Source organism: Saimiri boliviensis, chromosome 7, assembly GCF_048565385.1.
Source record: "Saimiri boliviensis isolate mSaiBol1 chromosome 7, mSaiBol1.pri, whole genome shotgun sequence".
Lineage (NCBI taxonomy): Eukaryota > Metazoa > Chordata > Mammalia > Primates > Cebidae > Saimiri > Saimiri boliviensis.
The window spans coordinates 21,988,174-22,016,124 of NC_133455.1; the positions used below are offsets into that span (position 1 = coordinate 21,988,174).

The window sequence follows — 27,951 nt, forward strand, 5'->3', positions numbered from 1 at the left end:
CTTGGGACAGAGCTGGGACTGAATCCAAGCTCACGAGCACTGTGCTCTCCAGCAACCACATGGGGGGCTGGAGAAAGCACAGCTGGGCTTCCCAGAGGACAGACAAGTGCCCAGGAGAACAGCCCAGAACCAAGGCGGGCACTTCCCCACGAGGAGTGAGGTCCCTCCTCCAGCTCTTCCTCTAGGCCAGCTTTCTCAGCTGTCCCACACACTTCCCGGGTGAAAAGTGCCCCTCACAATGACTGCCTCAACTCCTGGGTTCACCCTACAGCACTCAAGGTAATAACCCAGTTTGGGAGGCCAAGGCAGGAGGATTGCTTGAGGCCAGGAGTTGGACACCAGCCTGGGCAACACAGCAAGACTCTGTCTCTTAAAAAAAAAAAAAAAAAAGCAAAACGCTAATAACACAGACTCATCAAAACTAACCAGTTCTGGCTGGGCGCAGTGGCTCAAGCCTGTAATCCCAGCACTTTGGGAGGCCGAGGCGGGTGGATCACGAGGTCAAGAGATCGAGACCATCCTGGTCAACATGGTGATACCCCGTCTCTACTAAAAATACAAAAAATTAGCTGGGCATGGTGGCGCATGCCTGATAATCCCAGCTACTCAGGAGGCTGAGGCAGGAGAATTGCCTGAACCCAGGAGGCGGAGGTTGCGGTGAGCCGAGATCGCGCCATTGCACTCCAGCCTGGGTAACAAGAGCGAAACTCCGTCTCAAAACAAAACAAAACAAAACAAAACAAAACAAAAAACCAAAAAAAAAAAAAAACTAACCAGTTCTGAATTCAAACTTCTGGGATAATGAATATCACTGGGTTAGCTTGAGACCAGCATCAACTCCTGGTTCAATCAGGGGCAGTCAGAGGAATGTTTTCAGGAAAAGATGTTCCAGTCATTTCCACATACAAAGAACAGGCACGTGTACTCACGGACACACATGCCCATGTGCACACGCACGTACAGGAAGGGATGGGTGGGGAGCTCACAGACGAGAAGACATGGCTTGACCAACCTGTCTCAGTTTGCCCGAGACTTTCTTGTTTTTAGCATGGAAATGTGTGCACCTCAAGACCTTCCCAGTTTTAAAACTGAAAACTGAAAGTTCTGCATCCCAGGAGCCCTGCCCCCTCCTCCCCGCCAGTCCATGGCCAAGCTGTGACAGTTGGGCACTCTACTTAAGAGGTACATTTTAGCCAGAAGTGGTGGCACATGCCCATAGTTCCAGTTACTCGGGAGGGGGAGGATCACTTGAGCCCAGGAATTCGAGGTTGCAGTGAGCTATGATTGTATCACTGTACTTCAGCCTGGGCAACAGAGTGAGACCCTGTCTCAAAAACAAAAAACAAAAAATAAAAAACAAAACAAAAAAGAGGCACATGAACCAATTATAATGTGTGAACCTGTTTGAGTTCTGCCAGAAACAAAAACCTGTTTTAAAAAGTAGGAGGGCTAACCAGGGACACTGGGTATTTGACGACACGAACAAAGTACTATTAAAATTCTGAGGGTGAGGTAAGAATATTGTGGTTACATTTAAAAAGAGATTCCTTTTTTCAGAAATATATACAAAAATATTTATAGGTGAAATGATACAATGACTAGAGTTTTCTTCAAAAGAATCCAGAGGTGTGAGAGGAAAGAGGCCAGGCAGGGATAGTTGTTGAAACTGGGTCCATGGGAATGACCAATTATTTTGTTTGCTTTACTTTCATATGCTTGCTTTTTTCCATAATAAAGAGTATAAGAAAACCAACCCAAATGCCCATCAATGATAGACTGGATAAAGAAAATGTGGTACATACATATGATGGAATACTATGCAGCCATAAAAAGGATGAGTTCATGTCCTTTGCAGGGACACGGATGAAGCTGGAAACCATCATTCTTAGCAAACTAACATAAGAACAGAAAACCAAACACCGCATGTTCTCACTCATAAGTGGGAGTTGAACAATGAGGGCACATGGACACAGGAAGGGGACTATCACACACTGGGGCCTGTCACGGGATTGGGGGCTAGGGGAGGAAGAGCATTAGGAGAAATACCTAATGTAGGTGACGGGGTGATGGGTGCAGCAAACCATCATGGCACATGTATATAACAACACTGCACGTTCTGCACATGTATCCCAGAACTTAAAGTATTAAAAAAAAAAAAAAGGGTAAAAGAAAAGAAGGAAAGAAGGAAGCAAGTAAGGAAGAAATGGTTATTGGAAGACACATACACTGGAATCTGACCGCTTGAAATTTACAAATCTTTTGAGATGGAATCTCGCTCCGTTGCCCAGGCTGGAGTGCAGTAGCGTGATCTCTGCTCACTGCAACCTCTGCCTCCCAGGTTCAAGCAATTCTCCCGTCTCTGCCTCCAGAGTAGCTGGGATTACAGGTGTGCACCACCATGCAGAACTAATTTTTGTATTTTTAGTAGAGATAGGGTTTCACCATGCTGGCCAGATTGGTCTCGAACTCCCGACCTCAGGTGATCCGCCCACCTTGGCCTCCCAAACTGCTGGGATTGCAGGTGTGAGCCACCATACCTGGCCTACAAATCTAATCTAGGTACACAGGTAGGCAAACTTTTTTCATAAAGAGCCACGGAGCAAGTATTTTCAGCTTTTCGGGCCACCTCACCTCTGCTGCAGCTCCTCAACTCTGCCCTCGTCACGGGAAAGCAGCTGCAGACAGCACATGACGAACGTGCATAGCTGTGTTCCAGCAAAACTTTATTTGGCCCATGGGCTATAATTTGCCAACCTCTGGTCTGAAAGGTTATCAGCTGGGTTGTTTCATCACTTACTTGCTTTTGCAACTTAGGAAAGTCACTCGACCTTCAAGATTTCCTCCTCTGTAAGATGGGGATAATAATAGTTCTGTATCAGGCCAGGATTCAAGGTGATAATGCATCGAGCTTGGCCCAGTGTCAAAGTGCGCAGGTCCTCAACAAATAGCAGGTGATACTGTTATTGATCTGTCATACCTTGCTAGGACATTTTGCTCACTGCCTAGAACAGCATCTGGCACATAATAGAAGCCCAGTAAGTATTTGTTGAAATGATGAGCAATTATGTCTGCCCCTGTCAAGCAAAGAAAGCCAGGATGAGAAAACATGGTCTTTTCATGACTTTTCAAACTATCAGCCCAACTTGTACATTGAAAAGAGGAAAACTGAGAACAGAGACATATGAGTCCTACTTCACACGATAAGGAGTCAGCCCATGAGATCTGCTTTCTAAGTAAGACTTTGCATAGCTGAAGGCTGCGTTTTGTAAAGCGTCACGCTGCCAGGGGTGGACCCAGGAAGCTGGCCAGCCCAAGTTCTGATGATCGATATCATGGAAGCAGCAGATTGCTCCAACTGCCCCTCAAGGGCCTGGCCAGAGACAGGAACATGGGTTGAACAAGCCACGGGGTTGGGCCGTTGTGGGATGTCTACATCCAGTCTTGGGCACCATGTTGTTTGAAATGAAAATTAACTCTCAACCATTTAAGTAGGGCTCCTTGGAGCAGGAGCTCCCCTTTCACAGAGAACCTGGGGGTGGGGCGGGGTGTAAGTCTTGATTCCAGGGAAAGCATGTAGAAGAACGAAACAGGACGGCATCAGGACTTGGCTCCAGTGGGCCAGACCCAGAAGCAACCCATTCTCGGCAGGATGTATTTCCGTATCTTGACTTCCAGGCAAACTGCAGACTGTTGGGCTCTGCTACGGTTTGGACATGGCTTGACCCAGCAAGACTCAGGCTGAAATGTGACTCCCCATGGCAGCTGTGCTGGGAGGTGGGGCCTAGTGAGAAGTGTTTGGGCCCCAGGGGTTGATCCCTCATGAATAGACTAACGCCCTCTCTTGGGAATGGACTGGTTCCTGAGAGCAGGTTGAGAGAGTCTTGCTTTCTCGGTTTCTCTCGCTTCCTCTCTCACCATGTGATCTCCGAACACGCCATCTCCCCTTCCACCTGCCACCCCAAGACGAAGGCGGTCCTCACCAGATGCAACTTCCCGATCTTGAACTTTGCAGTCATCAGAATGGCGAGCCAAGTAAATTCTTTTTTTTTTTACATGTTACCCAGCCTCAGGTGTTCTACGATAGCAACACAAAACGAACTAAGACGGGCCCCTCTCGACTAACCTCCTGGGTGGCTCTATCTGCTGGCATCTCTGTCCAACTGCTGACATGGGGTTGGTTACATCGGTGAACCTGCAGAGCTTTCTAGACCCTGAGGTATTAACAGATATCTGTCTACCATCTCTGTTTGCTGAGAATCACTCTACCATCCCTCCAGAGAACAAAAACCCAATGCCTTCAGGAACCTCACAGGTAGCTAAGTCGAGGGGGTGCAGGAGCCCAGAGCAGATGAGACGAGAGGCTGGGGGCAGAGTGGACTCCATCCAAGGCCTTCATACTCAATTTTAGGACAACTCGGTGCAAAGTGACATGAGGGTGGGTGAGACGGACGGCGGGCTGCTCATCTGTGATCTTCCTTCCTCCCCTAAGATTGGCTCTGGGGGCCATTTTTGCACGGAGGCATTGTCCTGACTGCAGCTGACGGGACGGGGGGCTGACACGGATCTCAAGCTAGACTGGTGACACTCATTACCCTGGGAGTTTGAATTTGGAACTGGCTGATTATGACAGGTCTTGATTGTTAGCTGGAATGTGGCGGGGGACCCAGAAGGTGAAGCAGCTGCTGTCAAGGGGTGCCTTCCACTGAAGTCTATGGGGCAGCTGAGAAAGCCAGCCTAGAGAGAGGGCTGGAGGAGGGACCCCAGCCCTTGCGGGGGAAGCACCGCCTTGGGCTATTCACTTGGGTGCTTGTCCCAACCTCTGGGAAGCCCAGTTATGCTTTGTCTGGCCTCTCATGCCAGAAAGCCACAGCAGAGCACTGTGCTTGTGAGCCTGGGTTCAAATCCCAGCTCCATCATTGGCTGTGAGACCTCTAGTAAATTCTCTCACCTTGATAAGCCTCAGTTTCTTCATCAGTAAAGTGGGGAGAATAGCAATACTTCCCTCACAGGACTGCTAAGGACTGAATGAATGATCCAGTCTGCACACCTGGCACATAGCTAATATTATAATCAATTCTGCTGTGAAGCTCACTTGGGGGTATTTTTGTTTCATGCACCTCAAGCTTTTCACTTAAAACTGTCTTCCAGCTGCCCTTGACAAAGACCCTGTCTTCATGGAAGACCCCAAGATAATGCTCGAGGTCGGGGGGGGGTCTCCTTCTCTCCCTAACCAAAGCCAGAGATAGAACCCAGACAGAGAGAGAGAATGCAGGCAGAGGTGCCGCACTTACTCCTGATGGCCCAGGGAGCCCCGGCAGGTGCCATTCCCCCACCCCATTCGTTGCAGAAAGCAACAGGCGAGACAAACAGACGGAAGAGAAATGGCTTTTCCTTCTTTCCCTAAATAACAAGATGGGAAAAAAGGGATGGAGAGGAAAAGATTGCCACCAGCTAGATCAAAGAGAAATGGCCATTTTCAGTGATAAACTTTGCTTAAATGCCATCCTTACGCCCAGGCACTATCCACCCCGCCCCCCGGCCAGGATCGGCAAGGCGTCCGGCTTGCTATTGCCTGTCGATGTATCATTAATTTCTTTTTGTTTCCCGCTAAGGCATATACCCGACTCAAGGTGAGAGAATGCAACTGGGCTGCGACTTCTCAGATTGATAGATTGTGTTTCTGCGCTGGGTCCGTTTCATGCTTGGTGACTCTGCAGCAAAGCAATTATCACTGTGGAATGCATAATGGCCTAATTAATAACTAATGTCAGCTTGGCCTCTGAGCCATGATTATACCTCTGCAAACCGACTTCTTTTTTTTCTCTGAAACATTCGGAGAGAAAAATATTATTGTAATTGACTGGTTAAACTGTCAAAGTGTCCCCAGCCTGTGGACACTGGGTATAGGAGGAGACATATGTAAAGACTAGAACAGGGAGAGGTGCTCTGTTGCCCACTGGCTCTGTGACCTTGGCCAGCGTTTGAGCGTCTCTGTGCCTGAGTGTCTGTACCTGTAAACTGAGCCACCTTTTAATTAATTAATTTATTTAGAGACAGTCTTGCTCTGTCGCCCACACTGCAGTGCAGTGGTCTGATCTTGGCTCAGTGCAACCTTTGCGTCCCAGGTTCAAGTGATTCTCATGCCGCAGCCTCCCGAGTAGCTGAGGCTACAGGAATGCACCACCACGCCCAGCTCATTTTCGTGTTTTTAGTAGAGATGGGGTTTTGCCATATTGGCCAGGCTGGTCTCAAACTCCTGACCTACCTGCCTCGGTCTCCCAAAGTGCTGGGATTACAGGTGTGAGCCACTGTGCCTGGCCAGAGCCACCTTTTGAGACCTGAATGGGGTGTGTGTGTGTGTGTGTGTGTGTGTATGTATTCATATACACACAAAAACTAGGGTTGTGTAGTTCTTGCTCACTGCTATATCCCCAGAGCTCAGCACATAGTAGGTTCTTAATAAATAATATTTAAGGGCAAGGACTCTTGAGCCAGACTGCCTGGGGTTCAACTCTTGTCTCTGCCACATGCTACCAGCTGTGTGACCCTGGATAAGTTACCTAACCTCTCTGTGCCTCATTCCTCTCATCTGTAAAATGTTGAGCATAACAACATCTCCCTTAAAGGGTAGTCACGGGGAATGATGAACTGGTATCTGCAAAAGATCCAGAGTGTTGTCTGGAACATAGAAACGGCCACAGAGATGTCTGCCAACATTATCACATGTCAACATTTGTTTAATAACTATTTACTCAGCACCTACAGTGTGTCAGGCACCGTGTGGGACCTGGGAACATAATAGTCTACAAAATACTGCCTCCTTTGTTAAGTGGGTGGGACAAGTACTATTTGAGTAATTAGTCAACAAACATATAATTACGGACTGTGCTAAGCATTGGAAAAGGTCCTGGGAAGGCATGTCCTGGGCATGTTTGCTGGAATTTGGGTAAGTCATGAAGGCCTTCCCAAGTCAGTGACATTTGAACAAAGATCAGAGAGCCAAGTAGGTGTTAGGTCAGTGGTTCTTGGTGATTTTGGCCCCGAGGGGACATCTGGCAACATCTGGAGACATTTTCAGTTGTCACAGCTGAGGGAGACGCTCCTGGCCTCTAGTGGGGAGTGGCCAGAGATGCTGCTAACATCTTACAATGCACAGGGCGCCCCCGCCACGAAGAACCACCTGGTCCAAAGTGTCAATAGTGCCAGCGCTCAGAACCCCTGCATTCAGGGGACAGAACAGGGTGGAGGGGGTGGAGAGCATCAGGCAGAGGGAAGAACAGGCACAAAGGCCCCGAGGGGAGGGAGAATGTGTTATAACAGGTCAGAAGAGGGAAGGGGTGAAAGTGGGCAGCAAGGCAGGGGCTGGAGAGCAGCCAGTCTCGGAGGTGGTGGCTGGAGGTCCGGGTGTCATTCTGGGTACCACTGGAAGTTCGCAGACGGTAAATAGGGAGACGGTAAATAGGTAAATGCGTGTGATGTCCGTTTTTGAGGGGCTCACTTGGGCTGCTGGGTAAATTAATCTGGGAAGCAAGAGGGCTGGATTCTGTGATGCCGAGCCATTTTCCAAACAGGCAGGGATGTGGACAGCGGCTGCTGGGAGGGGGGCGTGGTTGTGAAGGCAAGGCAGGGACGCCCAGCATTCAGGAGGCCAGGTGAGGACAGGGGCCTAGGGCATCCTGAAGTCTCACGGCATAGGCCACACTTCCGTGGCACCTTGAAGGACAAGTGAGGATGTGCCAGGGGGCTTACAGGAGGCAAAGCGTCCTGGGAGAAGGGAACGGAACGTACAAAGGCTCAGAGGCCAGCACAGCAGCTCACTACCTGGGGTGACGCAGGGTCAAGCTGTCAGGTGCTGGGGGGATGGATATAACCACCCTTCCTCATGCTGGATGCTGGAAACATTTTGTCACTTTTATTTTGGTGATTACTTTTTCCAGAGACAAGGTTTTGCTCTGTTGTCCAGGCTGGAGTGCAATCTCAGCTCACTGCAAACTCTGCAAACTCTGCCTCCCTCCACCTCCGCCTCCCAAGTAGCTGGGAATACAGGCATATGTCATCACACCCAACTAATTTTTGTATTTTTTGTAGAGGCAAGGTCTCACCATGTTGCCAAGGCTGGTCTCGAACTCCTGGACTCAAGCGATCTGCCTGCCTCGGCCTCCCAAAGTGCTGGAATACAGGCATGAGCCACCGCGCCCAGCCACTTCTGCCGCTTTTAGGAGGCAAAGTTTCTCAATTATTTTTGGAATCCTCATGGAAAAGAATATTAAAACGCAGACTGATAACTCAAAGCTGCTAGTGAAGCGGCAGAGTTTGAACCCAGGTCTCCCCTATTATACTGAATATAAAATCCCTATTGCCTATCAACGTATTATTCATTTCTTTTTCTTGTCTTCCGGGCATTTCTCTTGAACCAGTGCCAATCAGGCCTCAGCCTGTGGTCCTGAACCCTCTTGTAGACTCTCTCTCCCTGTCTCACCCCAGGGCAGGAAGTTCAGAGCTGGACCTGACACTCCATGGGACATGAGCCGACTCTCCACCTTGCAGGCAGGTCTGCTCCGTGTAAAGTGAGGCCCTTGCACTGATCGCCCCCCCTCCCAGCTGTCTGATCTTTACGCCTCAGTCACTCATCTCTACCACAGGCATAATAATAACCCCTAGCCCAGGGGCTTGTGACAATGATTTCCAAAGTGAATATGAGTAGCAAGCTTAGCAGAGAGCCTGAAATGTACTGAGACCCGGGAGATCTGGCTGCTGTGGTTACTGATGCTCTAGGAACAGCATTCTTGGTCTGCAGAGCCAGTTCAAGGAAACTGCTGGTTGGTTCAGTGCCAGCCCTTTCTTAGCCCAGTGTTTGGTCTCACTCAATGGGAAAAATGATGGTGAGATCAAGGATCATTTCTTGAGCACCTACTATGTGCTAGACATAGTTTCATGGAATCCTCCAACAACCCTATCAGGGAGGGACAAATACCATCCCCCTTTTCCAGATAGGAAAGATGAAGCTCCAGGCAGGGAGGTGGCTTGCCTAAGGTCATATGGCCAATGAGAGGCAGGCTTGGGCTGCATCAGGCCCCCCTGGCTCCTGGGAGATTCCCAGGTTGAACCCCACAGGTTGGTATCCAACAAACGGGCTTCTCTCCCCGAAGCCACGTCCTCTTCTGCTAATGGTGTTGTGTTCTACCGGCCCCCAGAGCCTCAGCCCCAGGCCCTCTGTCTCCACCTGTCACATCAACCTGGATCCCCACTTCCCAGCTCTTTCAAACTGGTCTCTTCTTTGCTGCTCCTCTGTCCCTGTCCCAGGCCAGGCCACCATTAGTGCTCATCTCATTCTTTTTTTTAATTTTTTTGGAGACAGATTCTTACTCTGTCACCCAGGCTGGAGAGCAGTGGCACGATCCCAGCTCACTGCAATCTCTGCTTCCCAGGTTCAAGCAATTCTCCTGCCTCCTGAGCAGCTGAGACTACAGGCATGGGTGACTATGCCCGGCCAGTTTTCATATTTTTGGTAGAGATGGGGTTTCACTATGTTGGCTAGGCTGGTCTCGAACTCCTGACCTCGTGATCCACCTGCCTCAGCCTCCCAAAGTGCTGGGATTACACGTGTGAGCCACTGAGCCTGGCTGCGCATCTCGTTCTTAAGTGCTCCAAAGCATGACCCGACTCTGAGTCAGCTCCCTCCTGTCCATATACCTTCAGAGAGATCTTTCTAGAACTCGGTTTCTGGTCATGCTTCCTTATCTATCCAAAATGCCTCTGTGGTACCTCCCTCTGCTCACAAAGTGCAAACTGAACTTGGCATTCAGGACCCTGGTGTCCTGCCCGAGTATGCTTCCCGGCCTTGTCCTCTCCCCCAGCCATACCTCCCAGCACGGCTCACTAAATAGCCATCGGGGAATAATTCTTCCTTTGAAGCTTTCTTTGTGCTATGCCATCATTTGGAACACTTCACATGCATTACTAGCTCACTCAACCTCTTGACAAGCCTATGTACTAGGTACTGTTTTACTGATGAGAAAACTGAGGGTCAGAAAGAGAGGAAGTGGACCAGCCACAGTGGCTCACACCTATAATCCTAGCACTTTGAGAAGCTGAGGCAGGAAGATCACCTGAGGTCACGAGTTTGAGACCAGCCTGTCCGACATGGCGAAACCCCATCTCTACTAAAGATACAAAAAGTAGCTGGGGGTGGTACTATTAGCGTGCTTATAGTCCCAGTTACTCAGGAGTTTTCCTCTTTTGCCATGTACCACATGAAGTGGGAAGATTGCTTCAGCCTGGGAGGCAGAGGTTGCAGCAAGCTGAGATGGTGCCACACACTTCAGCCTAGGCAACAGAGCAAGACTCTGTCTTAAAAAAAAAAAAAAAAAAAAAGAAAGGGGAAGTGGCTTGCGTCGGGTCACCTCATCGGTGTTCAAACTGGGCTTGAACCCAGGTCTGCCTAATGCCAAGGCCTGTGCTCACCACCATACTTCACTCTCCATGTTCTATCCTGCCCAGTCTTCCTGATCTCAGCTGGGACCTCACTTCCTCCAGGAAGTCTTTTCTGATTGCCTGAAAAGTAATCACTCTCATTGGCACACCCAGGGCATTTGTGCCTACTGCACATTGTCTTTTTTTTTTTTTTTTTGGTGGACCTGGGACATGGGATCCCAATGGTGGCTCAGCCTCCTTACTGGACAGAGCTCATCTCTTTCTCTAGTCAGCTCAGCACAGGGAGGGACACATAGTAGGAGCTTTGTAACATCTGTCAAATTGTTAACAATCCCTCCTTGCTCCTGCTTTGCTGCTCCCTGAATCTGGCAGCCTCTTGAGTTCCATTCCCGTTCATCTGTCCATAACATACCACTGTGTGCAAGGCTGTGTATTCAGGGCTCTGGCTGTGAGGGAGTCCACAGGGCAGCAGACAGGGTTATATGCTCACCTAATTCTGTTTCTTACCCACTCTTGGGCATATCATGTTAGGCTATAGCCTTGGAATTGGGTATGGTTTTGTAACAGAGTCCTGGACAAAGGAAAGTGGGCAGAAATGATGTGACCACTTCCAGTTCTGGCCCTTGAGAACCTCCTGTGAGGTCCATCATGCTTTCCTCCTTTTCCATGTACCAGATGACGGGAGATGCCTGGATCCCTGAACGACTGCATGGATCAGAGCCTCCCCCAACACAACTTCCATCAACCAGCACTAGACTGTGACACAGCCTCGTCTGTGTTTGAAGTGGTTACAACAGAAAGAAGCCCATTTTTGACTAGTGCAGACAGGCCTAGGTTCAAATTCTAGCTCTTCGGTTTCTCAATATGTGATCTTGGTGTCTCAATCAGAGTCTCAGTTTCCGCTTTGTAAAAGAAACACAATGTTCTCAGGATTCTCCAGAATATTCCACGACTCCCCAGATGTCAGATAACCAGCCCCGAGTATGACACTCAATCGGTGGTCAAGAACTAGGAACTCCCCTTGCTTCCCCGGCCCCATCTACCTCACCCCACCTCTGTGTCTCAGTCCCTGGGTCTCAGGGCAGGACCTCTGCTCAGTTCTGGGCTGCAGTATTTGACTGATTTTAATCTTCGCTGGTCCTGTCAGTCTTTGGTTTTATGTATTTTAATTAAATGTTATTATTTTATGCTTGTGATGAGTGTGATTTTATTATAGGGCAGGAGTTTATAAACCTCAGGGAGAAAATAAATAAGAACGTTTGTCTCTTGCAGTGTAGACTCCAGGGCCAGGAGGGAGGATAAATAGAATTTAAGAGGCGGTCTTCAAGGGTGGGGAGGCAGGATACCTGGCTCAAGATGATGCTGTGGTTGACAGAGCAGATCTGGGGAGACTGGGGGTCAGGGCATGGAGCAGGCCTGGGGGCCTGATTTCAAGCCCTGAAATTCCCACTCGCTCCTGCCTCAGGGCATGTGTACCTGCTGTTCCTTTTACCTGGCATGCCATTCCACTCTTCCTGTGTCTAGAATGTCCCTGCGCTTGCTTCAATTCACACACGTCACTTCCTGGAAGCTCTTCCTGACATCCCAGAGAAGCTCCCCGGTGCAGTTGTAATTATATATATTTACTTGCTGTGTGAGTGTCTGAATTACATCTGTCTTCCCATCAAAAGGTCAGCTTTGTGAGGGAATCGTCTTTGTCTTATTTGCTTCTGTGTCTACAGCAGTGCCTGGCAGTAGGTGCTCTGCAAATATTTGCTAAGCAAATGAATGAATGAATAACTGAATGAATAAGGTGATTAAATTTCTCCTATTCCCTGTACACCCAAAAGCAGGGGCTGGTGAACTTTCCCTGTAAGAGGCCAGATATTTTCAGCTTTATGGGCTAGATAGGTTCTGATGTAACAGCAGCCGTCCCTCAGTATCCATGGGGAATTGGTTTCAGGAACCCTCGAGGGTACCAAAATGCTTGGAGACTCAAATCCTTTATACAAAATGGTGTATTGCTTGCATATAATCTATGCATATCCTCCTGTATACTTTTCTTTGGTTCTGGGTTGTTGTTTTTCTTGAGACAAAGTCTCGTTCTATTTCAAAGGCTGGAGTACAGTGGTACAGTCACACCTCACTGCAGCTTCAAATTCCTGGCTCAATCTTCCTGCCTCAGCTTCCCAAGATGTGGGACTACAGGTGTGCACCACCATACCCAGCTAATTAAAAAAAATTGGAGAAAAGGGGTCTCATTATGTTGCCCAGGCTGGTCTCAAGCTCCTGGCTTCAGGTGATCCTCCTACACCAGTATGCCAAACTGCTGGGATTCCAGGTGTGAGCCATCATGCCCAGCCCTCCTGACTTCTCCAAATCGTCTCCAGATGACTTATGATTCCTAAAATGTAAACGCTGCATAAATAGCTGTTAAACTATATTTTTAACATTTATATTATTTTTTTATTGATGTACATACTGTTACTTTTTAGTGGTCTAAAAAATATTGTTGATCTGAGGTTGATTGAATCCATGGAACCCATGGATACAAATGGACTGTGTTTTTTTTCTTTTCTTTTTTTTTTTGAGACGGAGTTTCGCTCTTGTTACCCAGGCTGGAGTGCGATGGCGCGATCTCGGCTCACCGCAACCTCCGCCTCCTGGGTTCAGGCAATTCTCCTGCCTCAGCCTCCTGAGTAGCTGGGATTACAGGCACGCACCACCACGCCCAGCTAATTTTTTGTATTTTTAGTAGAGACGGGGTTTCACCATGTTGACCAGGATCTCTTGACCTCGTGATCCACCCATCTCGGCCTCCCAAAGTTCTGGGATTACAGGCTTGAGCCACCGCGCCCGGCCCTTTTTTTTTGTTTGTTTTTTGAGACAAAGTCTCACACCATTGCCTAGCCTGGAGTGCAATGGTGTGATCTCGGCTCACTGCAACCTCCTTCTCCAGGGGTTCACACAATTCTCCTGCCTCAGCTTCCCGAGTAGCTGGGATTACAGGTGAACACCATCACACCTGGCTAATTTTTTGTATTTGTAGTAGAGATAGGGTTTCACTATGTTGACCAGACTGGTCTTGAACTCCAGACCTCGTGATCTGCCCACCTTGGCCTCCCGAAGTGCTGGGCTTACAGGCGTAAGCCATCACGCCTGGCTGGACTGTGTTCTGATAAAACTTTGTATACAAAGACAGGCTTTAGCACAACGGCCATAGTCTGCTTACCTCTGACGTAAAGCATGCCGTTTGTACCTCTGTTCTCACTTGGTACAAGGACTGCCTGTGGCAGTTTACCGGGGTCAGCCTGCAATGGCTTACAAAGACAATTTTACATTTTCAGAAATTTTGCAATCTGGTTGTTAAATGCAGCCATTAAATTAGATCATATAAACCCACAACTAAACAAATTTTGTGAAAAATAAATGTAACGTGAAAACCTTGAGGACATTAAGCTCAGCCAAATAAGCCAGTCACGAAAGGATGACTACTGTATGATGCCCCCTATAGGAGGTCTCTGGAGTAGTCAAACACATAGGGACAGAAAATAGAACGGTGTGTGCTGGGAGCTGGGGAGAGGAATGGGGGTAATTCATATTTAATGGGTAGAGGTTTCAGTTTTGCAAGATAAAAAGGGTTCTGGTGATGGATGGTGGTGGTGGTTGCACAATAGCGTGAATGTACTTAATTGCCATTGAACTGTACACTTAAACATGGTTAAGGCGGTACATTTTATGTTACATGTGTTTTACCACAATGCACAGGTTGAAAAAAAAAAAGGCAATACATACTCAGTGCTCATCATGTCCCAATTATTTTACTACATTCCACTGCTGTCTGTGCTCTGAGATGTTTTGCATCTATTGCGTGTGTGCTGGAAACACTCTATAATGTTCTGCACTCTCTTCCCAGCCCCCTGTCAATGACATCATGTTCGCAGCTTGAAATTGGCCACAGTGGGAATATTTACACCACAGAAATGAGCAGATGCCACAGATCAGGGCTCCTCCCAGCCAGCCAGTTGTGCAGCATTTACTAGCACTCCCCTGGTTATTTCCAGCTGCCTGTCTCTTCTGCTAGATGGTGAGTTTCAGGGGGCAGAGGCTCTCAAACACGTGAATCACCAGAAGCTTTTAAAATCCTCAAGCCTCATGCCAGACCAAGAAAACCAGCCACTGTGAACTGGGACCCAGGTCTTAGTATTTTTTAAAGCTTGCAGGGAATTCTACTGTGCAGCTAGGGTTGGAAGCCAGTGGGCTCTGAGGTCAAGTGTCTCAAACTTTCCTGTGTCATAATCACCAGGGGACCTTGTTAAACTGCAGATCTTGGTTTCAGAGGTCTGAGGCATGGAGGTGGGGGATGGAGACTGCACTTCTAAGGTGCTTGGAGGCGAGGTGGATGCCCCTGGACCTCACCGTGAATCCTACTTAGGTTGGCACATTTCTTTTTCCTTTCCCCTCTCCCCGTTCTTCTCCTTCCACCCTCTGTCCCTTCCTCCCTCCCTGTCTCTCTTTCTGAGATAGGTCTTGCTCTGTCACTCAGGCTGGAGTACAGTGGCATGATAATGGCTCACTGCTGCAGCCTTGACCAGCTGGGCTCAAGCAATCCTCCCGTCTCAGCCTCTGGAGTAGCTGGAACTACAGCACAAGCCACCATGCCTGCCTAGTTAGAAAAAAAAAAAAAAAAAAATTTTTTTTTTGAGACAGGGTCTCACTTTGTCACCCAGGCTGGAGTGCAGTGGCACAATCTCAGTTCACTACAGCCTCTACCTCCTGGGCTCATGCAGTCCTCCCACTTCAGGCCCCTCGTAGCTGGGACTACAGGCATGCACCACCACATTCGGCTAATTTTTTTGTAGAGACGGGGTTTCACTATGTTACCTAGGCTGGTCTTGAACTCCTGAGCTCAAGCAATCGGCCTGCCTTGGCCTCCCAAAGTGCTGGGCTTACAGGTGTGAGCTACCATACCCAGCCAGGCAAATTTCTTTCAACTGGGTGATCACATTGGTTCTTTACCCATCTCCCCCAGGATAAACAAGGTAGATACTACAAGAACCCATTTTCTGGAACAGGAGACAGGCTAGATAGAAAGTAAACTGACCCGGGCTCATCCTTCTCCTGGCTGTGTGACCTAAAGTGGGTTTCTCACCCTCTCTGGGCCTCATTCCTGTTGCTCAGGGCACCTGGGAGGTTTGATTGTGGTGCTGGATGTCTGACAGCCTCTCGCAGGGCCTACCTCAGAGAGGACACCTACATCTAGAAAGGTTCATTCTCCTGTATCTAGATTTGGGGGTGTTGCTTCGGGGGCCCCATCTGGCAATAGATCCTAGGGGGTCATGCAGTCCAGCCCTCTGCCTCTGAGCTAGGCCAAGAGTGAGGCCTTTCTGGGTGCCAGGCACTTTCCCTTGGCGGCATTCAGCACCTCCACAATTAGTTAATACACCGGGGGATGATTTCAGAGTCGTAATCATCTTAATTGTAATAATCATGGTAATCGCAGCCTCTGACACTGATCTGAGCTTTCCCTGCACCAGGCACTGTCTACGCCTTTACATCTAGTAGCTTATCTGATCTTCACCTTCACCTATAAGGTGAAGTGCCGTTTGTAGCTCTGTTCTCACTTTGTTTGTGGCCGTTTCCTGGGGTCAGCCTGCAGTGGCTTGCAAAGACAATTTTACAGATGAGATGAGTCCCATTTTATAGACAAAGACATCAAGACACAGAAAGAAAAGTGCCCTGGTCACAGATGACAGCTGACCCTTGAATAATAGAAGTTTGAACTGTGTGGGTCTGCTGACACACAGAAATTTTTTTCAGCCAAATGAAATAAAAAACAGTTTTTAAGGTGGGGCACAGCAGCACATGCCTGTCATTCTAGCACTTTGGGAGGCCAAGGCGGGCAGATCACCTGAAGGTCAGGAGTTTGAGATCAGCATAGTTAACATAGTGAAGCCCCTTCTCTATGAAAAATACAAAAATTAGCCAGGTGTCGTGGCATGTACCTATAATCCCAGCTACTGGGGAGGCTGAGGCAGGAGAATCACTTGAACCTGGGAGGTGGAGGTTGCAGTGAGCTGATATCTCGACATTGCCCTCCAGTCTGGGAGACAGAGCGGGACTCTATCTCAAAAAAAGTATCAACACACACACATACACACAGATACATGCACACATACACACAACAGAGTTTTTACCGGATGTGAAAGGTGCATATATGCAGAGCCGGCCTTTCCTATGCGCAGGGGGACTTGCATGGATTCGGGTACGGGGCAGGTCCTGGAACCAATACCCCACATATACTGAGGGATGACTGCAGTAAGAAGCCAAGCTGGGATTTGAACCCAGGCAGTCTGGTTCCAGAGCCATGCTCCTAACCACTGTGTTCTACCATTTTTCAGATAACTTCTGTGCATGCCCCTCACTGTACTCTTAGCTTAGAGACGGGGCATGTGTCTTCTTCCCTGCCTATCCCTAGGGCACTGCACAGGGGCTGCATATAGCAGGGGCTCCAGAAAGCATTTGTCAATGAGGCAATGGGTGGGCTGGTTACTCTCTCCTATCCCCCGGCCTGGTGAAACTCAACCATAACATGATCGCCACTGGTGCTGTCTGGGGGTGTGTGTGTCCATCCGTCTCTCCCATGAGGCTGTGTATGTAACAAGGACCTGGGGCCACCTGTTGCCACATCCCTGAAGCCTGGCACTCACCTTTGTATACAGCAGGTGCCAAACACATGCTGTGGAATGAAGGTCTCAGGAGGGAGGCAGGGGTGTGCTCTGGGGGAGCTGGTTGGAGGGGTGAGGGCACTTGGGAAGAAGAGGGCCAGCCCCTGGGGTTGGGGCGAGCCCTTCAGGGAGCCCCATCACTGCCTGCCCCCAGCTGGCTGTCCTGGCTGGTTTTCCAACAAGAAAATATAGGAGAAAGCCAGACTGAGCAGTAGGGGGACACCAGGCTGCCCCAGTCCCAGGAGCTACAAGGACTGCAGCCCAATGGGGGGGCGGGAGGTACATCTGGAACCTTCCGTTCTGGAGAGAACAGAGAGGGTTTCCAGAGCTCAGCTGATAGCAACACTGAATCACCATGATGATCTTTACTCTGCATCAGCTCTTGATCCACACCGAATCCTCCCAGCCTCCCTAGGCGGGAGGTCCCCATTTTACAGACGAGGAAACTGAGGTTCGCTGAAGAACCTGGCAATGGGCAGCACTGCGACTTGAACCCAACTCCAGGCGACTCCAGGTTTAAGTCATTTCGCTACCGCCACAGGCTCCAGATGAATGAGAAATCTGCACTCACCCTTTCACCCCCGGAATTCAGTGCCACTCCTGACACTCGGTAGGTGCTCAAAGCCTTCCTGAACGCATGAGTAACCAGTAACGTTCACCACCTTAGCCCCCGCATCTAGCGCCACACCTGGCACCTAGTAGGTGCTCAACAAACATCTATGGACTGACGAATGCAGGACTGTGTGAGTGAGTGGCCACATGACCCACGCTGGTGTGAGTGGGGCCATCGCAGAGCCCCCACCTCCCAGGAGGCAGACGTGAGCCCTGAGAGACCGACTGAGCCATGAGATGGATGCACGCCCGGCAGCCTTATCTCCCCACCGGCTGCCCTGCACGGCCTTCCATAATGCAGTCCATTAAAAAGCTTGTAAATTTTCATACTCGAAAGCCTACCATGGCGTCGGCACAGACTAATTGTTGTTAAATGTGCGGGAATGTTACTGCCACGCGGCTAGAGCGATCACTCTTCCCAGCCCAGCCCAGACGCCAGCCCATTCCTCTGCAGGCGGAAAGCTTACAACATTCGCACAAGGCCAAAAAGCAATTCGTGTCAAAAAGATCAATAATATAAAAATAAAGCGCGAGAATTCTAGTTAAAGGGAATGTCATATAAATATGTGGTTCACGTCCATGACTCCAAGATTAAAAAAATCAATCAATATCGTTCTTTAGATGATGTTATTTCTAATGAGAAATACCCGGAACAACTGCAAATAACTGCTTAACTGGGGGGAAAAAGCATTAATAATTTACTTTATAAGGCATATAATACCGAATGAGAGAGGATTGCTGCTGGTTCTTAATTTGGTTGTAATATGGCATGACAGGTTCAATAATGCTTTGGTGGGTTCTTAATATTAAATTCAGAAGGCTGTTCATTCAGTTCATCGTTAAGTTTACCCCAAGCTGGGCAGGGCAGACTTCCAGAGGGGCAAGACTTGGTGATGGGCAGCCCAGGAGCAGGCGCCATGAAAGCAGTTAAGTTATCAAAGAGGAAGGAAGACGGCGGGGCTGGGCACGGTGGCTCACATCTGTAATCCCAGCACTTTGGGAGGCCAGGCAGGAGGATCACCTGAAGCCAGAAGCTTGAGATCAGCCTGGTCAACAGGGTGAAACCATGTCTCTACAAAAAACACAAAAATTAGCTGGGTGTGGTGGTGTATGCCTGTAATCTCAGCTACTTGGGAGGTTGAGGCATGAGAATCACTTGAACCCGGCAGGTAGAGGTTGCAGTGAGCCAAGATTGCACCATGGCACTCCAGCAGAGGAAGGAGGAGAGCTATGTGTGTGCACATGTGCATGTTGGGGGTATCAGAGAGGACAGGAGGCCTATTCCTCATTACATCTGACTTGAGCGGCAAGCAACACTCCTGTTTATTGAGCACTTACTACGTGCCAAGTTCTGGGCTGGATACACAGACCTGGGCTTGTATTCTCCCAGCTCCTTGGATGCAGTGGGCTTTCCTGGCAGAAAGAACAATTCAGCAAAGAAACATCTAAATGGCACGGGCTTGGCTGAGTGATGAGCTCCTTTCTGGGCCTACCCACCTGCAGATCTCCAGCGGGGTCCCTACATCTAGAATCACTGTCCTCAGCCCCTCCTGCACCCCCAGATGCCTCAAGTGGCCCATTTGGCCCTCCAAACTGAGGTTTGCATCTTCCGTTCTCTGTTCAGCGGATGAATTGCTGTGTGAGCTCGGGAAAGCCGCTTTACCTCTCTGATTTTACACCCATAAAAGGGGATGATACCAGCTGCGCCTCCTTGGCTGCGTTGCTGAAAGGAGGTGACACAAGAGGTATCCCCTCTAAGTGCTGAATAAATCTCGCCAGCTGGTGTCCCACTCACCACCACATGCTGCGGGCCAGGCCTCAGTCACCTCACCTGAGAAACGGGTGGGAGCAGAAACTTCACCACGGGGCTCATGGGAGGGAGAAACGTGAGGTGCTCAGTCTCCGCTCCGCTGCTGGGAATGCCAACGCATGCTCACGGGGCACTCACCATGTGCTGGGCTTTGTTCTTGGGCTTTTCAAGTATCAACTCATCGAGCCTCCCCTCACTCCTACGAGGCAGATACTGTTACCAGCATTTAAAAACAGAGGACCAGCCCGGGCAACATGGCAAAACCCCATCTCTACAAAAAAATACAAAAATTAAGTGGGTGTGGTGGTGAGTGCCTGTAGTTCCAGCTACTCGGGAGGCTGAGGTGGGAGGACGGCTTGAGCCCAGGAGGTGGAGGTTGCGGTGAGCTGTGATTGCACCAATGCACTCCAGCTTGGGTGACAGAGCAACTCTATCTCAAAAATCAAAAAAAAAAGTAAAAGCAGAGGAAAGTGAAACGCAGAGAGGTTATGTGCCTTGCCCAAGGTCACACAGCCAGGAAGTGGATGAGCTAAAATGTAAACCCAAGCCAATTTGGCCCCAAAGCCCACACCTGCCCCCACTGCTTATCCCCTAGGGTGGTCCCAGCAGCCAGCAAGGCCACTATTTCCTGGCCTCCCCTGCTGTCAGAACTACACAAATCTTAACATCTGTTGTGGCTCTAAGGGAGCCCTGTTTGCAAAGGGATGGTCATACCAGTGCCAGGAGCGTCAGGGAAAAGGATAGTTTAGGGAGTGCGAGAATTATGCCATCAAAGACAGCTGGAAGAGCAAATAATGTTAAAAGGCAAAAAAAAAAAAAAAAAAAAAAAAAAAAAAAAAAAAAAAATCCCTGTAATTAAATTTCAGCTCAAACGGAAGAGCAAGAGTTTGTAGGCAGACGCGGAACAGAAAGGGGGCACAGGAACCAGAGGAGGACGCAGCACATGGGGCCGGGTCGGGGCTGGGGGCCAGGGCAGGGAGGGACGCGCACATCTCAGGTGATCTCAGCTGCAAGGACACCCTCCACTCCCCTCTTAAGCTGCAAGCACAGGTACTGACCCACTAGGAGGGTCTTCTCCTAGGTTAGGACACCCCTTCCCCACCCACAATTGTCTTGGCGGGAAAAGCAGAAAATCCTCAGTGTTTCTGCAAGCATCTTGGCCTGGGGCAGGGAGGGTGGGGGAATGGGCTCTCCTCTCGGCCATCTCTGAGAGGCCCGGGTCCCCACGTTATCTGATTAGTGGCCAGAGGGATCCTGTTAAAATCTGAGTCAGAGCTGGTCCCTCCCCTGCTCTAAAGCCTCCTGTGACTCCCATCTTACTCAGAGTTGCAGGCAAAGTCCTTACAGCACTCTCAAGCCATTAGCTTCAGGCAGATGCATAAAGACAGATGATTCGAAGCACCAGTGAATGCCAGGGGCTCCAGGCTTGACGGAGGGCCAGGGTGGTCAGGGAGGGTTCCCTGCCCCCCCCCCCCAGGACCTGGCATCTGAAAGGAGTTCATCCAGCAAAGAGATGGTGCAGGGAAGAGCATTTGAGGCAGAGGGCACAGCAGGACCGACACCCTGAGGTGGGAACGAGCCAAGGAGTCTACTGGCTGAGGGGAGAGGCAGGCGGGTCGGATGGCAGAGGGCCCCCGGCCTTGAATTGCCACCTTCAGAACTTTCTCCATCCCACAGGGTGTGAAGGCGCCTCCAACCTCCTAAGTCTGAATTCTCAGGCCCCCTGGTCTGTCTCTCTGCCTTAGGTACTGACTTGGGCACCATATGGTACGATGATCTCTGAGCCTCCGCTTTCTCACCGGGATAACTGGCATCATTAGAAAGCCGGAAGCATATAGTAGGTGTGTGGCTAAAGCCACTTCAGTAGACCTCTGACAAAGGCAGGGGCTGCGGTCAGTGCCCAGCACGGCTACTCGTTAATGACGATGGGGAGGTGCTCTGAGTGACCAGGAGGGGGCACTGTGGGCCCCTGGCCTTTGCTCTCTCCCCAATCACCTGTTGATCTGGTCTGGGTCTAATCAACCACCAGGATTCCAGCAGGTGGATGGGGGCAGAAGGACATCCCAGCTTTCTGCCCACCTGGAAGTGAGGGGTCTTGGGGTGGACCGCTTGGCACTTTTGGTAGGGTGAGTCCTGCAGGGAAGGGTCTGGAATGCCTCGAATCATGGCATCTCCAGCCAGGAAAAAAGTCACTCACCAGGGTTTCATTCCCCTGAAACCCATGTGAATCAGGCCAGCGAAGTCTCAGCACCCATTTTACAAATGGCACGGTCAAGGGTAACTGACACGACTAAGGTTACATTAAATACATCTCTGTTTGTTGACTGAGCGAATCATTCACTCATCCAGCAAACACCCACCGAGGCTGGGAGCTGCCACACTGGGCACCGCGTCTCACTTTGCCACCTAATCCACTCACAGGGGAGGCAGCAAGACCCCATCTCTAGCATTCTTGCAAATCCTGTTCCAACACAACCTCTCTGCTCCTCAACACACCAACTTCTACTGAGTCTGCTGCCCCATCACCTCTGGGGTCTCAGAGATGTGTCCTAATCCCACCAGAAGAAATCCGAAGGAGAGGAGGCCAAGCCTGAGGACTGCTGCCATCCCTCAGCTGGGACCCCGGAAGGCAGCCGGGGCACCTGGAGGGCAAGGCCAGGCCTGAGGCCCATGGGCCTGCATGCGTTCCACGTGCCCTGACTTCTGCACCACGGCAGGGATGGCTCCCCTAGAAGTACCTATCACTGCCACTCTGGAACTGGGAGGGGGGAGTGCTGCGCTCTGCACAGAGACAGGGGTTCAAGACCTTGGTGCTGGGGGACATTTTTGACTAAGTGAAAATCTGCCAAAAGGCGGAGGGAGAGGGCCCAGGGAATGGGAAGAAAAGGGAGAAATAGGTGGAAGAAGAAAGGAGGGGAGAGGAGGGAGAAGAGAGCTGAGAAGTGGTTAGGCGGGGAGAGGAGAACCGGCATTCTGTACATTGCGGGGGGGGGGTCTGGTCAACTACTGCTATGTGTGTAACCAGCCACCCCAAAATGTAGTAGTATTAATAGTTCAAAACAACTTAGGGTCTCTCACGATTCCGTGGGTCGACTGGGCTCAGCCGGGTGGTTCTCTCATCTCTCAGGTGGTCACAGTCAGAGGGCGGTTGGGGCTACAGTCATTTGACGGCTTGACGGGTTGGATGTGCCCACGCGGGCCCTTGACTCCAGTCTGGTGCCTCAGTGCTTCTAGCCTCTCCCCCATGTGCAGTCTCATGCCCCAGACCCTCTCCACACAGGCTGGGCTTCTCACAGCAGGGTGGTCGGCAGGTAGTTACAATTCTCCCACAAAGGATGGGTTTGAAGAGGTGGGGGGCAGGGGGCAGAGCCAGCAGGCAGGCTAAAGGCTACACTGGCTAATGGCACAGTGTCACCTCCGCCATGTTCGACTGATCAAAGTAGGCACAGGCCCAGATTCAAAGAATGGAGACAGACTCCATCTCTTGGTGGGGGAGCGCAGGGACAGACACACTGCAGATGTGTATGGGAGGGGAGACGCTGCTGTGGCTGTCGTGGGGGCAGAGTGTCAATGTGAGGCTCACCAAACAAGCGGAGCCTCTGGGATGGAACCGATGGCCTGCCCTGGCCTCCTGGACATTATTTCAGAATCACAAGGACTCAGCTCCTCCAGACATTTTTTTTCTTTTTCTTTCTTTAAAGGATTTCCTGTGGAATCCTAGGGACATCCTTGAGGGCAGGGATGGTATCCTAGCATCTTCGGATCTGGAATAGCCCTTGCACAGAGCCCGGGACACAGAAGGTTCTCCACAAGGATCTGTTAAGTGGACCTGCATGGTGTCAATAGAAGGGTGGCCTTGTCTTCTTTGGGAAATCCTTCTTCTGGGTACTGCAAAAATGCTTGCTCTCCCTCATACCAAGAGGGGTCGAGGTGAGGGCCGGGTTGTGACCATCACTGGGCTCGCCTCTAGAACCCTGCCTAGTATGCAGCAGCTATTCAATAAATGCTTGTTAAGGCGAATGAATGATTACATGGGCTCAACTGATGATCTAATGCATCTTTACCTGCCTCTCTAAGGAGATGGTCACACCACATGAATTCCCCCAGACCCTGAGTGGTTAAAGGGAGAACATCCTTAGTCTCACACAACCATACACGCCCACCATGTTGAGAACAAGTGACTCAGTGGCCACTTGACACATAGAATGTCACTGAATCTCATGCAATCCTATGAGCTGACCCTATTTACAGATGAGGAAACAGTGGCTCAGAGAAATAAAGTCACTCACCAAGGTCACGAAGGTCTCTCCTCTCTGTCATCTGAGAAGCCAGGGCCCCCTCCGGTTAGTGGCCAGAGGGATCCTGTTAAAACCTGAGTTAGAGCTGGTCCCTCCTCTGCTCTAAAGCTTCCCATGACTCCCACTTATTCAGTGGTACGGTGTGGCCCAGACCATGGGTCTAACCCTCTCTGGGCATCAAAGGCCAGGTCAGCCCGCTTGGTCCCCAAACTGCTATATTTCCATCAGGTCCAGGTGAATGTCTCTGTTCCAATCCAACCCAAAAGGTTCTCCACCATATAGGCCACTTCTCCTTTATGGTGGAAGAAGAAGGCAGCAGAGAAAAAGAAAATCTCCCAGCAGTGGCCATGCGGTCTTTCAAGCTGGTCCAGTGCACATGCTCTTCTGAAAAGTTTCACCTCTGATTTAGCATAACAAAACTTTTAATTTAGATGTTTTCATGTCTCCCTCCAAGTAAAAATAAGTTTAAAATAATGACTGTAATAAATGAAGGTAATTAATTGTAGTTTGTTCCTTTACTGTCTAGTCAGCTTAATTTTACCTTTTCAACTAATAATGAGAAAATAATTTTTGTGCTCGGAGGGTTAATGATATGTAACTGCGAGAACTGCTAATTGCATGTTGCAATCCATCCATCAACAACCCCATCTGTGCGACTTGATTATGTTTGCTAAATTATTGCTTTGAATTATCTTTCATAAAGCAACTTTTATAATTAGCGAGGCTTTCGTCTTGCTCTTTTCTCTGTATGCAAGGATATTCAAACTTTGGCCATTTCAAGCTGTCTCCATTAAGCCACCTTCTCCGGCTGTCTTTGTTTCCTTGAACAGGAGAAATCAAAACTGTCCTTTAAGCAATCAAGGCAGACAGAGAAGCTTCCTTGATTCACAGCAGGGCAAATTCATTTCCTCTCCGCCCCCTCCCACTGGTGCGTTCACGCGCGCGCGCGCGCGCACACACACACACACACACACACACACACAAAGAAAGAAAAGACCCGCACATACGTAATATAAAAAGATAAGAAGTATGCCCAGATTTTGAATGCACCAGGGCGAGTGAAGCAAAATTCAGGAATAACATAGTATTTTTCATTGAACGTGGTATATTTCATGGTATATGCCATGAAAGTGAACATGGCATATTTCAAGGAAAGGCCTGCACTGGGGAAGAAGGAATGACGAGTGTGATATTCAGCCCAGGCGTTTTATGGGCTAGCTTACGTGACTTGAGATGGTGTTTGCCCCAGGGAATATTTCCAGGAGGTGATTAATACCCACTTGGGAATCGCAGCGCCAGCCCAGAGCCCGGTGGATTGCGAGAGGAGAGCGGCATAAAGGATGAGGCCTCATTAAAAAAATTAAAATGAAAATCAAATTTGGATTATAAACGGCCTGTGCGTGTGCAGCTCTTTCTGGATGAAGAAGACGCTTTTTATTAACACCTTCCTTTGGCGGCATCTCTCCCCTGAGGCGCAAGGAGGGACACAGAGGCCACGATGGCTTAGTCAATAGATCACGAGAAAAGCAGGAGTTTAGGGAATAAAATTCCAGACAAATGTAGCCTTCTTGGTACATTAAAGGGACAATGGAAAGCCCACTTAAGAAAATTAACAAAGTTCTTTAAGGTCCCCAGCTATTAAAGTGGCGTCTATTCAATGCACTACATGGGCTTTGAAAATGAGAATTCTGCTCTGTCTTTCCTTTTGGCCTAAGACTTTCTCTGTCCCAATATTTATTGAGTAACAACTGTGTGCCGGCCCCTGGGACTGCCTCCAAGCTGCTGAGGTTTTTGAATCCTTTTTCGTTTTTTTTTTTTTTTTTTTTTTTTAAGAGACCAGGTCTCGCTCTGTTGCCCAGGCTAGAAAGAAGTAGTAATAATCATAACGCACTGCAGCCTCGAACTCCTGGGATTAAGCGATCCTCCCACCTCAGCCTCCTGAGTAGCTGGGACTATAGGCATGAGCCATCATGCCCAAGTAACTAAAAAAATTTTTTTGTAGAGATGGGGTCTCATTATATTGCCCAGGCTGGTCTTGAACTCCTGGCCCCAAGCAATCCTCCCACCTTTGCCTCCCAAAGTGCTGGCATTACAGGTATAAGCCACTGTACCCAGCCTCTGAATCCTTATTGTTAGCCTCATTTGCCAGAGGAGGAAAGCTGAAGTTCAGAGAGGTTAAGGAACTTCCCTGAGGCCACACAGCTGGTCTAGGAGCAGAGCTGAGGTTTTGACCAGGCCTGAGTCAGATGTACATGTATTTTCTACCATGCTGCAATTGGGTCTTCTCCTGATCATCACCCAAATCTCACGTTTCTTCTTCTGAAAAGATAACGTAAGTCACGCCCACTTCCTACAGGAGCGCCCCCCTCCAAGCCCTTCTTTGAGATAAAAAGCCTTCAATACCTAGTTAGGAAAGCGGCAGATGGCAGCTCAGCCATACCAGAGATTCAGTAAACCTGTATCGGAGGTCACTGCTCATAGGAATAATACAATATCCAAAACTTCTTATACGCAAGGCAGTATTTTAAGCACCTCATCAGTGTGAATTTGGTTCTTTCTCAATCTCACCCTATGAAATATGTATACATTTTTTTTTTAGACGAGTCTCACTCTGTCACCCAGACTGGAATGCAGTGGCATGATCTCGGTTTACCGTAACCTCCTTTCCTCGGTTCAAGTGATTCTCCTACCTCAGCCTCCCAAGTAACTGGAATTACAGGTGTCCACCACCACACCTGGCTAATTTCTGTATTTTTAGTAGAGTCGGGGTTTCACCATGTTGGCCAGGCTGGTCTCAAACTCCTGACCTGAAGTCATCTGCCTGCCTGGGCCTCCCAAAGTGCTGGGATTACAGGTGTGAGCCACCGCCTGGCCTGAAATATGTATAATTATTATCTCATTTTACAGATGAGGAAACGGAGGCACAGAGAGGTTAGGTAACTCGCCTCAGGTCACACAGCTAGTAAGTGGGAGAGATTGGATTCCAGCTCAGGCAGGCTCCAGCGTCTGTGCTCTTCACCCCCTAACAGCTCTTCGTGTGTCAGACATTACATTAAATCCTTTCCCTGCATTAGATCTCAGTTAATCTTCAAAACAACATGAAAAGACTTGTCAATGTCTTTATACTCCTATTTAATAGATAGGGAAAACTGAGGCTTTAAGAGGCCAAGGGAAGCTCTGTTCACACCAACTCAAGCAAGGAAACAGCTGGGAAAGTGATGCTCTCTACGAATAGCTCAATGCCTGTCTTTGGATTGGGCAGAGGGATCAGCTGCCGGAAGGAGCTTGTTTGCTGAACAGTTCTCCTGGGACTAGGAGTTGGCAGATGGGAACCTCTATTTTTTTTGGTAACACAAAGTCATGAAAAGCCCATTCCTAACATTATTGGTCTTTCTGTTTTTTTTTTTTTTCTTCCCAGCCCAGGCACCTTGCAACCAAATGAATCAATACCGGATGGCCCTATAAATAAATAAGCACATCAGTCAACTTGGTAATAAAATGAAAGGATGAAAAATATGGAAATGAGCGACATTTGTGTAAATCCAGTTATTGTTTACTTTAATATTGCCTTATGCGCTCATGTGGTTCCAGAGAGACAGATTTAAAGTAATGTGGCGCTTGGTGGAAAACAGACTTAAAATGCACCCCCGCTGGTGAGCTCCGAGCGCGGTCAATCCTTCTGAGGTCCTGCCTGAGCCCGGGGAAGCCCGAGAAGAGCCCCTTCAAGATAAAACGCTTTAGAAATCCCTGGACCCACATGATTCCAGCCTTTTCTTGACCTGCCTCCTGTGCCAGCCAGACAAGTGGACATTCTCAGACTCTTGGTTACGAAGTCAAGCAAAGAGGAGAGATGGGGGGGGTTCACCCTGACCACAGGGCTTCCAAAAAGCAAGAGAAATGATTTACCGAGGACAGCAAAGGAACTAGGGCTCAGCGGGTTGGCAGGAAAGAATGCGGATAATGTTACTTTTATACTCAAAGGGTGGGCTGGTGCAAAGAATTTCTGGTTGGGCTGGTAACTGTGTGGACTTATCTGCAAGGCTGCCTTAGAGAATCAAAGGAGAGCAGAATGCCAAGAGAGGGCAAAGGT

General features: G+C 49.3%; 1 protein-coding gene across 7 annotated transcripts in view; it reads right to left on the reverse strand.

The window, feature by feature from the left end:
- The window catches only part of CUX2 (cut like homeobox 2), a 314,909-nt gene that overhangs the window by 101,424 nt on the left and 185,534 nt on the right, over positions 1–27,951 (reverse strand). The window lies entirely within an intron of this gene.